Genomic DNA, 11205 nt, shown 5'->3' with positions numbered 1-11205 from the left:
GGTGAAATAACTAAGGAAAATATATTTTGTCATTTCACTAGTTTTTGAATAAGATTTTGGTGTTTTTTTTGGGATAAAATTGAAACCAGATTTATAATTGTGATTTTCCAAGTAAGTGAATATTTTTTTTCCCGTTAAGAAGTGCCGTATTTTAGGAATCCGGTGTGTCTATTGGATGTATACGCGCTGATTGCGTGATTATTTGCCGCGCAGCGTTGCCATTCGTGTTTGTGAGTTTGGTTTTCGGGCGCGAAAAAAGATTAAAATTGGCGTGTTTCCCGAGATAGGAGTTAGAGTTGATAGAGTAGTAAATTAAAAAAAAAAAAAAAAAAAAAGTTTTTTTTTTTTGTTAATTTTGTTTTTGTAGAGGGTTTATTAGTTGGTAAGAAGGAAAAAAAGTTATTGGTATTATTTGAATTGGTAAAAAAAAAGAGAAAAGAATGACGCAACAACCAGGAGGGGTACCAGCAAGGTATGTACGAACAAACACTGCGTTTCTCAGCTTTGTGGCTTTTCCGGATGGAGATGTACCTTTGGAGGTAGAAGTACACAGGTGGCTGAAACATTATGGGGTCGAAAAAGAGAACCTGATAGGTATAGACGGATCAGGGCTGCGATATAGAAAAAATATGTATGTGAAGTTCACCACTAGCAACGAGCTCCAAAAGTTCCTCGCTAAAACTGAAGATGGAATGTTATCATTTGATGGAAGATTTGTATATGTCGAAAGTTGCGAAACAAAACCCACTTTCGTGAAAATAGAAAGAATGCCGCTAGAAATGGAGTTGTTAGATATCCAAGAGACATTGGAAAGGTATGGTAGGGTTTTCTCATGCAAACGTGAGTATTACTCTGGTGACGGATATCTCGAAACAGCCAAAACAAGAGCAATAGCAAGCATGAGAATAGATAAGAACATCCCTTCTTTCATTTTCGTAAATGGAATGAGAATGCGGATATGGTACGATGGCCAAATCAAAACTTGCATTATATGTGATGAAACAGGACATTTAGCAGCTCAGTGTCCTTTTTCCTCACAGAGGTCGCAAAGAAATATAAGATCCGAACCAAGTGCCCCTAATGCTGTTAGTAGCCAAAGCAACGTGCGGCCGGAAAAACAACCTGCAAACAAAACCAGCCTGAGACCAAAAGAAAAAGAAAATGGACAGGAAAAGACAACTGCGCGTAAGAATCAGGAAGAAAAAATAGATCGCGAAAAGGAGAAAATGAAACAGGAACTCGCAAGATTGGAAAAGCGGAAAACGACCCGTGAATACAAGGACGAGATAGAAAGAAAAAAGAAACTGGAGAAAAAAGGAGAAGGGACTGAGAGCGAGGATGAAGAGTTCGAAGAGGCTCGCAGCAGGAGTAGCTCACTGCCGGGAGTACTCACTAGGGGTATGAAAAGGAACAAAAGATCGCAAAGAACAGAGTCACAGACAGGTCAAGCTGAACTTTCGAGCCGACTTGAAAGCATCGAAGGTATGATAGATAGTGTGGAAGAAATCGTACAGAGCAGCAACAGCCCTTCGGCAAACCAGGCTTTGGAACTAATCGATTACGCTGAGACGTCTTTCTCGTCAGTAGAAGGATTAGAAACCAAGAAAGCAAGAACTAGAGAAAATGCAGAAGACATGGTGATAAGTCAGCAAGAGTTTCCAAAAAATTCGCAACTTTGAACGTAAATGGAATAAAGCAAAAAGTAGACAAATAATGCTAAAAGGGTATCTACTAAAAGAAAGAATAGACTTAGCATTTATACAAGAGAACGACACAAGCGAATTAAAAGGTTTAGAACCTGAATATAAGTATTTTACGAATTGCAATGAGGATGGAGGAAGCGTGGCGATAGTATATAAAGAAAACCTCCAGGTAAAAGAAGTTCGAACCGATAGAGACGGGAGAATTATTAGGTGTGATATAGGTGGATGTAAATATGTCAAAATATATGCTCCATCAGCGTCGCAAAACAAAAAAGTACAAGAAGTATTCTTCGAAGAAAAAATAGCCCCATATATACCTAAAGATTTTGAAAACACAGTTTTCCTTAGAAATTTTAACTGCATAACAGATAAGCAAGATGCTATAGCACAAAGTGACAATATTTGCTTGTCACTGAAACAATTTGTGCGGGATACAGGCTTTCTAGACGTTTGGAAAGAACAAGTGAATACAAGGAGTTTCACTAGGATAGGCTGGACGGCGTACGGAGGAGGAGCTAGACTCGACCGCATATACACATCAAGTGAGATCCTTCCACAAATAGAGAAAATCGAGAACAAAATTGCACCGTTTTCCGACCATTAGGCTGTGATTGCCACATTAAAAAACAACGAGAGAAAAAATTCTTCTTTCAGAAATTTGTCATGGAAGATGAATACTGAAGTACTGAGAAACAAAGATTTTACAAACGCAACAGAAAAGATATTAGAGGTACTGAAAACTGTCGAGAAAAGTAGCCTTCCGAAACATTGGGAAAAGGTAGCTAAGCCAGCGATTACAAAAATGGCCCAACAAATCTCTCGGGATACAGCAAGGTTTGAAGAGAAACACGTCAGCTTTCTATATAAAGTAGCTTACCAGCTAAAAGAAGAGATAAATGCAGGGAAAAACTCAAACAAGGAATATTTTGAGGCTCTAGCAGAGATAAGAGAGGTTGAGCATAAGCGAGCAGAAGCAATAAAAATAAGAACTAAAATAGATGAACATATTCAAAACGAACAGTTAACAACAACTCCCATGTGCCGCGAGAAGAAAAAAATAAGCCAACAACAAATAAGAAGAATAATAGATCAAGAAGGGGAAGTCCTTGAAAACGAAAATGATATATTAAACGAAGCAAGAGATTATTACCAAAATGTGTTCGAGAAAGAAAAAGAAGAAACCGAAGACGAGCAAAAGAAGGTACGAGAATTTATTGAGGAAATCACTATAACAAAAGTAACTGATGAACAGAATGAAATGCTAATAAGTGAAATAACTGCAGAAGAAATAAAAAAAGCATTATCGGAAACGGGAAATAACAAATCACCGGGAAGAGACGGTATACCTTACGAATTTTATAAGCATCATGCAAATGAAATAGCCCCGATTCTGTCTGAAATGTTCAACGAGATGCTAAATAGCCCCGAAGAAAAATTAGCTGCATTGGAATAATGAAGCTCCTACCAAAGTCAGGAAATCTTGAAGAACTGAAGAACTGGAGACCTGTAAATTTAACAAACTGCGACTATCGGATTCTCACCAAAGTTCTTGCAAACCGCCTAAAAAAGGTACTTTCTAAGGTGCTAAGTAAGCGACAAAAAGGAGGATTAGATGGACGGAAAACAGCTGATGTTCTAAGAGCCATACGAAACGTAATACACGTGATAGAAAAAAAAGAAGAAAAAAGGGAAATACAGAATAACAAGTTTTGACATTCGAAAAGCATTTGACAAAATAAGAAGAACAATCCTACTTATTATACTAGTGGAGTACGATTTCTGTAAAGAGTTTATCGTATGGATAAAAAAACTTTGAAGAAAATACAACAGGCCATTGTGATAGATAATATGGAAAGCGATATCTTTGAAGCAGAGAGAGGAGTGAGACTGGGATGCCCATTAGGCTCTTTATAGTTCGAAATTTTGAAGCAAGAGATACAATGAAGAGAGATAGGAGTGACCCAACAAAAGCTAGAAGGATTTGTCGACGACCTCACAACTTTTACGGACACAGACATGGATTATTTACGAGCTCTACATTACATAACTAAGTACTGCGATTTGTTCAAACTAGAATTAAACAAAGAAAAATGCGAAGTCCTGTGTTTAAGCGAAGAAGAACCTCAGTTTATTGGCGGGATAGAAAGGAAAGATGAAATAAAGGTTTTAGGTATTCAATGGAGAAAAACATGGAAAGAGACTGAAAAAGTAAACTGGGCTAACACATTGCAGAAGCTTCAATCAGCACTTGCTTACGGCTATGGAAGAGCCTTCACAATATTTCAAAAAGCTCAATACGTTAATACTTACTGTTGTCCAGTGATATGGTATTTCGCTTCAGTATCAAACCCCACAAAAGGCATCCAGAAGAAAATAAAATCAATGATATATCAGTTCGTTTGGTACGGAAAACCCCCTCCAAAGCTTAAACTTACAGATATGTTTCTACTGAAAAGCCAAGGAGGCCTACAAATAATTAACACAGAAGCCAAGATAAAAGAACTTTACATGAAAACAATACTCGAAGAAATTCATTTTGAAGAAACAAACCCTATGAAAAATTGGTATAATGCATGGGTAAAAAATGAAAGGAGTGACTGCCCAAACTCGGTAAAAAAACTTTTCGGAACTGTTAAAGAATTACTGGAAAAAAGGATCGCAGACCCTGATAGCAAAAAAATCAACAAAACGGATATGAAACAATGGTTCATTTCGCAGGAAAACCTACCTCCAGCGAAAATTCTAGACACGAGTGATCTTGACGATGAAAGACTGAAAAAATATTTCGACCTGATATACTCTAGTTTCTTACCGCCGAAGGTTAAAGAGCATGCGTTTTTCCAAGTCCACAAAATACTGCCAACTGAAGAAAGAAAACATAGGATAGACCCCACCAAGTCGACTGGAATGTGCGGAAGGTGTGGAAATCAAATTGAAACGCTTGAACATTTAATTCTTCAGTGCACAAGCGTAAAAACAGAATTAGAAGAATTGAAACAGCTGTTAAGTAATGAAATACAAGAAAATGAGGAACTGGTCAACGCAGAAAAGATTGTAGAATTAAAATTATGTATGGAAACCAATCAAACGAAAAAACACGAAGATTTGACATACATTTTCACACATTTCAGCTATTATGTTTGGAAAGCGAAAATGAAAGATACGAACCCAACAGAGGTAATGAAAAAGGTAAGAGTTCAGTGGGATAGGCTAGTAAATATAAGGAAAGGCAAAAAGAAAGGGAAAAAGTGAAGGTTTATATAAGAGAGTGAAAAAAAAAGAAAAGGCTAGGTCAAAGAAAGAAAAAAGAGGAAAACATACACCCACGGGAAAAAAGAAGAAAAAAATGAAAAGGACACGACAGAGAGAGAAAAAAAGTTTTTGTAAGAAATTTTAATTAGAAATTGAATTGTTGTTATTTAAAAAAGGAATAAAGGAATTATAATTAAATAAGTATTGAAAGTATTATAAATATAAATTTTTAAATTTATTAGATAATTATTAATATTATGATAAAGATACAGTTTAAATGAAATTGATACGCAGAAGTGGACAGGTATTCGTAGTAAGAACGTTAACGTACAGGAAGTTACGGGATACTCCCAACGTCTACCAATAGGTATTTTTTTTTTGTAAATTTAGAGTTTTTACTTTCCATCTCTCTCCCTTTCTTTACCCTTTGTTTTACATATTTTTTTTACTGTTTCTTCGGGGGACGGGAGTAAATTTAAATTATATATCGGTGGACATATAGGTTGATGAAAAAGGATTTGAAAAGTGTAATTTAAGGTCACGATGGAAGGGGTGCCCTAAGGGGGAAGGGCAGCATGAGATATAGGATGAACCTAAATGGTATATGAAATTTGAAATGTAGTATACCTCTATTTTTATAACCTGATATATTTTGGAATGCTCAATTTTATATTAATTTTAATATATGGATTTTTTTTTAGCTGTTTTTTTAAGAAAAGAGTAGGTGACATTAAATAAATTATGAGATATTGTTAAAGAAATTTTGAAAGTCACCGAGAGGAGTGGAGGTGGGAATAAAAAAAAAAAAAAAAAAAAAAAAACTAATATACATTCATCCTATTTTATTTTATTTCATTAGCATTAACCGAACTTGACTTCTTAAGCAGTGCCCGCATAATACACCGATATCGATTTTGTTTAAGCCCTCCCGCCAAACAAAATCCTAGATAGGCCTTTCTCTAAATGTGTCGTATATAAAGGCAGTTTTTCAAGCATGCGAAGTTTTCATTATTTGTGTCAGAGCTGTGTCATAAGACCTTATCAGACATGTGGCGTCAGTAGTTTCTAAGATAAACAAAATATGTATGCGTTGCAAAGTATATGACCTGAAAGTAGACTATGGAGCACCACCATCTATACTATGCCCTTCCAAGGACAATGACAAATTGCATTTTGTAACATATAGCCTGAGCAAGACAAAGGCATTACCGACGCTTATATTCTGCCCACCTTGGAAGCTACGTTTAACGTATGGTTAAAATTTCACCATTATACGCTCGTTAGTTATACCATTTACGATTTTTGTAGAATCTAAATCAGTCGTGTTTTGCAAAATGGGTCTAAGTCTACTTTTCCTAATTTTACTGGAGAGCAAAATGAAAATGGAATCGAACAATGAAAAAATATTTCTGACAAATCAGAATTTAAGAAACTTTAAACTTTAAAGACTAGTTCCTAGTTAACTTACCGATAGGAATTCACTGGAAATGTCAAAATTGCTGAATTGTTTGGTTACTTAGAAAATGAGGGACTTACGCCCTTTTAGTACAATTTATAACTCGATCAGAATTCAAAATAAGCCCATTTTGAATAGACCAATAGATATATCTCTTTGAGCTCGTTTGAACCATCTGCTTTTGATATTTGGAAAAAAAGTGGACTTCGGCCATTTTTGAAAAACGTCTCGGAAATCATAAATCTAATTTGGTTTTACTTCCCATGTCAAAATTTGGGTCTTATTTGAGCTTGTACTTTGTTTAACAGCGGTCAAATAAAAAATCTCGGTTTTGAATAATTAGTTTGGAATGTTCTCTCCCCCTATTAGATATTGTTTTTTTTATTTGGTAATTTTGATTAAATTTCAGATTTCACACATCACGGTGGCATACACCAAAAATCTTTCTATTTTTTTTTAAATCCCTATTGTATTTTTATATAGTGAAGATATGCCTGTTGGGCAGGGAACTTTTTGACTGGGCTTCGTAAGTCCAAAGCTATTGGCCAGGGACAACCTTGTATCTAAACATTAAATTTGCTTTTATAAGTTTCTGTTCACCCAGACATTTTGAAAAAAATGTAGATGTGAGGTTTTTGCTGTCCGTCATAGAACTAGTATTAAATTTGACAATAGTTTATTTTCATTGTTGCGTAATCTCTTTCTTCTTGCTTTCGTCTTTTTTTATATTCATCTTTTATTTGTTGTATCTTTTATTTTATTTTAATCTTTCGTTTTTATTTTTAATCTTTCTTAACTTTCTTAATCTCTTTCTCTTCCTCAATTTTTTCCCCTGCTTGAAAAGTTATAAATATTTATGCGAAGCTTGAAATAAATTTCAGCGCATGCTTGCGAATGTGTGCAAATAGTTGGTTCCCAGTGAAGACTTTTTAGTCCTATTTCTCCTCCCCTTTTTTTGCTTATATTTCTGATATAGAATTTTAGCTGTGTGTTTCTAATTTTTTGTCTCTTTTCCTTTAAGTAAAGGTACATACATGTTGTGCTCAGGGCGTGGGGATCATACTTCGTTTGTTATTTTTCAAATTTAAAGGAAACAATACTTAAGAAATTAAATTATTATGAATATGGCCTTAAGCTCTAGGAAGTGAAAATAATAAGTGAAAGTGAAGATTTGAAGTCGACCTAGTCCTTTTTCCTTTTAGGTAGAACTGCTTGTTTGTTTCTTTGTATATTTTTTTGGATTGTCTCATTTTATACATTATGTTACTCTGCTCTATTGTATTTTATATATATATATATATATATATATATATATATATATATATATATATATATGTATATATATATATATATATATATATATATATATATATATATATATATATATATATATATATATATATATATATATATATATATATATATATATATATATATATATATTATATATATAAACATATCTTATATATAAATATATCTTATATATATATATATATATATATATATATATATATATATATATATATATATATATATATATATATATATATATATATATATATATATATATATATATATATATATATATATATATATATATATATATATATATATATATATATATATATATATATATAATTTGTTGTGTTTTCATTTAGACTTCTTTATTTAGTTTTCTTGCTATATTTTTGTTTTGGAAAGGTTTTTTTTTAAACATCTTGTTATTGTATTATGAAGTGTGTTAAAAATTCACTCCAATAATGTCTTATACATTGGGAACGTTTTTTCACGTTTTTAAAATTTTTAATTAATTCTGAAGTTTTAGTGTTTTCAAAAACAAATTGAATGAGAACGAGGGAAACAATTCTGAAATTGCTTTTAAAAGTTTTGAAATTGAAATTGCTTTTGAAATTTGCTTTTGAAATTACTTTTGAAATTTGAAATTGCTTTTTACTCGTCAACTCAAAAATAAAATATGTTTTCTTCGTCTACCACCCCCCCTCCCTCTATTTTACCACTTTTCTATGTTTGTGATGGTCCTGAAATTTTTTTTTCTCTCACAAAGCTATTAAGATCCCTGAAAACATGAAAGATGACCCAAAGAGTGAAAGATGACCCAAAGAGTGTTATTTAACAAAATGTAATTGTGAGAAGCCAAGTTTGATCTTAATATATATTTCGGCTGTTACGTCCAAAATTTGTATATGACATTTTTCACATGTCTGAGGTGGTTGCCAAAAACTGTCTGCTAAGTCGTTCTCAGTCAGTAGGGAAATGTGCATTAAGAGGATCTAAGTGTGATTGAAGGTAAATCGCCTTGCTGATTCTCTCTTTGAATGTTGCTCGCAGACGGTTTTTCACAATTATTTCAAGAGCTTTTAAAATGTCAGGCGCAGTGGCGGTTCTGGCCGCTCTTTCACCCGGGACAAACTCTTGATCGGCCCCCCCCCCACTGTCTCCCAAAAATTTATAGGCCAAATTTTAACAAAATATTCACCTAATAACACAAATTTGCTATTTATTTAAATCTAATTCTCTACTTTAGCCTCTGCATTATTATTAATTATCTCGAGATCTTGTAAAATACGAACAGTTTTGAATACATAACATTACAAAAAACATTAAAAATAATTAAATTTGCTTTAATTACTTTTTTTTCAAGGAATGGTGATAAAGATATGGGAAGTATCTAAATTTTGGATTCAATTTGCTTATGCTTACTGCCAACTACTTTCTCTACTTCAATTCAAGAAAAATAAAACTATAAAAATTACAAAATGATTATAACCGTTAGATTATTTATTTGAAATTTTGTGCCTCTAAAAATTCTGTGACCAGGGAAAATGCCCCCTCTTCTCCTCTCAAAACCGCCTCTGGTCAGATACGACCTTCAGGCGTAAGCCACGATATAATGATTGAACTTGCTAATTAATATTTTTTAATACTATTCTAATTGAAATCATTAGAATTCATTATTATTTTTTTATTTTCCATGCTTTTCATGAACACTTTCTGTTTATGAGAGTTTCTTTTGGGGGCTCCTGGCCCCTTTTTAAATTGTAAAACGTTCTAAGTTCTTGTAACGCCTAGTTTCGGAGTTTTGGACATCAGTTTGCCATCTTGGAATCATTATTCCACTCTACATAGATGGGGCTACTCACTTCAATGATACAGCAGCTAGATATTGAAATACTGAAAGATATCGAAAAGGAAATCCAAATACCCTGCCTTTTGATATTTGTACATCAAGTTGCACATAGTTGTGGAATAACAAGCAATTTCTGGAGAGACCAATAAACGCCTTTTTGATAACTGATTTTTTTTTTGTGAGAAATATTAAGTCAGTAAAAATACTGAAGTTTTGGCTGGAAGCATTTTTTGTAACTAAGCCCTGTTTATCTGTAGTTTCATTTTACCTATTTCCTATCTATGTACTTTGGAGTACTCTTGTTACTTCTATTTACTCTCTGTCTTGTTGTGAATGTATAGTTTTCAAAATTAAGGCCATGTTTGTCGTTTACATCTTTGACGGGTCGATTCATAAATAATTCATAAACCAAGAGTAAATTTGATTGATCATACATATTCACAGGATGTGTAGAGGCCGAGTTCCTATCGTCGCCCTATTAAGTACTTTTAGGCGTTAGAAGACGTAATAAAAGTAAGTTAGATTGGGCTGAAGTTAAAAAACGAACGCTTTAAGTTTGGAAAACTAATATGGGCTTGTGTTTCTACTTCTCTGCTTTCAACTGGGCTCATAGTTTTCTAAATATTTCAACTTGAATTATCTATATTTCTCGAACTCTTTCATCTTTTTACTTGGATTGTCTTTTTCTATTTCCCTGCTTTCTATTGGGCCCTTATGTTCTTCAAATTTTCTGACTAGAAATCTTTGGAAATATACATCCTTAAGCCTGTTTCATAATCGGAAAAGATTACAATTTTGGCTACTCTTATGAAATTATTTATGAATCAACTCAATGTATGTGAATAAATGCCGATTTTGTTTATGCATCTGTCATAGTAGTGTAAAATATTTGATGCTGGCATCAATATATCGAGCTGGATTCAATATCGGTGCAAAATATCAAATATTTGGAATGGTAATAATAGCATTCTTAGTCATAACAAAATTTTATGACACGTTTTGTAAAACCGATCAATGAGAAAAACAGAAAGATTTTGTAAAACAGAACAATTCGTTTCAGAGGGGTTCAGTAGGTTTTTCTTTTGTTATATAAAGTAACTTTAAGTTTCTTTTTTTTCAGTGCATAGTTTGACTATTTTTAATGTGTTTCTCATGGCTTAAATCATGATATTGTATGTTTTTCGGTTCTTTAAAACATAAAGATTAAGATAAAACATTTTTCTTCAAATGGGATGTATTATGTTTTTCTTTGTTTTATGCAGTAGTTCTAAGGTTTTTTTTTTCATGCACCGTCTGTCAGCTTTAAATGCATGTGTCATTGATTTATTAATCCTATTTTTTTTGTTTTTATTTATTTAAAGCAGAAAAAAAATCTTTTTTATTAAAGGTTTCAGGACCTTTTCTTTTTTATACGTATGTTGTGGTTTTAGGTTTTTTTTCAGTATACAGTTTGACTGTTTTAATAACTGGCGAATTGAATGAAAAAGTGACATCTGTTTTTCATAAAAATTGTTTTATCAAAGGAAATAAGTGCTTCAGTTCGTCTTTTAATGAAATAATTAAATGACAGTCATAAGTGATAAAAGTCACAACAAATGTTTTTATAACGGTCATAACAAATCATATCTTTGTCTTAATATTGCTAT

The sequence above is a fragment of the Artemia sp. Qi Xiang Cuo genome, chromosome 1, assembly GCF_049724085.1.
Source record: "Artemia sp. Qi Xiang Cuo chromosome 1, ASM4972408v1, whole genome shotgun sequence".
NCBI lineage: Eukaryota > Metazoa > Arthropoda > Branchiopoda > Anostraca > Artemiidae > Artemia > Artemia sp. Qi Xiang Cuo.
This window is presented reverse-complemented; position numbering follows the sequence as displayed.